This window comes from Lycium barbarum, chromosome 3 (assembly GCF_019175385.1).
Source record: "Lycium barbarum isolate Lr01 chromosome 3, ASM1917538v2, whole genome shotgun sequence".
Taxonomy (NCBI): Eukaryota; Viridiplantae; Streptophyta; class Magnoliopsida; order Solanales; family Solanaceae; genus Lycium; species Lycium barbarum.
In genome coordinates, this window is record NC_083339.1 from 77,678,386 (window position 1) to 77,679,877 (window position 1,492).

Consider the following 1,492-nt stretch of genomic DNA (forward strand, 5'->3'; position numbering starts at 1 on the left):
TATGCCTTAAGGAAACTTATGCCGCATAAGACAGACTTTTCTCAAAATCTTGCCTTGCGAAATTATTTTTATTTTTATGCCTTCGGGGATTCAAACCCAGAACCTCAGTATTTTCGGCTACCTTTTCAAGCGAAGGGTAAAATTTAAAGACCACTAATTTGAGAGACAAAATTTAAAAACCACCCCAAAAGAAGCACAATCTGTGCAAAAAAAAAATGACTGCAATATGGCCAAATATCTAGATAGCCCTTGAATTTGGCACAATTTGTAAGTTAAACATTCTAACTTAACTAATGACCAAATAGACACTCCAACTCGAAAGAATTGTACTCTCTCTGTTCCAAAAAGATTGTCCTCCTTTCCATTTTACTCTGTCCCAAAAATATTATCCCCTTTTTATATTTAGAAATAATTTAACTTTATGATATAATTTACAGTCACACAAATATATAAAGCTTATTTTGGACCACACATTTCAAAAGTCTTCCTTTATTTCTTAAACTTTGTGCGAAGTCAAAAGAAGACAATTTTTTTGGGACGGAGGGAGTATCTTTTAAACACACGGAGCCTACATGGCATATCACGTGTTGCTAAGTCTATGTTGAGCGTGTAACAAACAGAGAACCAAAGATATATTTGGTAAATTCTACTACCATTTATCTATCCAAAACAAGAATAGGATCCGAATTCTTCTACAACGTTCAAACAACAGCCAGTGAGCTTTATGATCCAAATGGGCAGGAAATTTGCGAGAACAGTGCAAAACAAGAACTAGGACCACAAATCGGTCCCAAAATTTAAAGACCTTCACCCGATACCAAGCCACATTATACGAAAATTAAGTATACAAGTTAATTAATAAAACATAAAATAGAATAGAAATCCAAATACTATATTTTCTCAACTAAAGAAAATGTAGAGAAAAGATGATTCATAAAGTTAGAATATGTAAGAAATTCCGACTTAAGGGATTTTCTTTTCGCAATTTCTGCTGTCAAATTTTGTGAATTCAGTTCAAGTCACAGTAAACGCTATAACAATAGCCATAGTTCAATAGCATATATCGCATAGAAGAAAAATGGAGAAAGAGGGTAAGTTCTGGTTTTTCTCTTGGAAAAGGAGAAAAGATTGGGGCTTGAAGTGGATGGGCACAAAGAAAGGGGAAATTTATTTTTTTATTTTTTATTTTTTGTTGTTTGGGTTTTTTCCTCTAACAACACGTGTTTATTTTTAACACATCTTTTTTTTAATCCGTCTATTGACATGTCATCGGAAGGTCAGTTTCATGCACTTGATTCTATTGATTTGTGTTTAAAAGACAATTTTTTATCAAAGTATCTATCTGATCACTTGTTAAGTTAAAGTGTAACTTATAAATTGTGCCAAGTTTCAAGGGATAATTGGGAAGGGAGGAGAATTGGCGTTGTGAGGGGGTGGGGGGGGGGGGAGGGGGGGGGAGGGGGGGTTGGTGTTGTAAAGGGGTAAATTCATA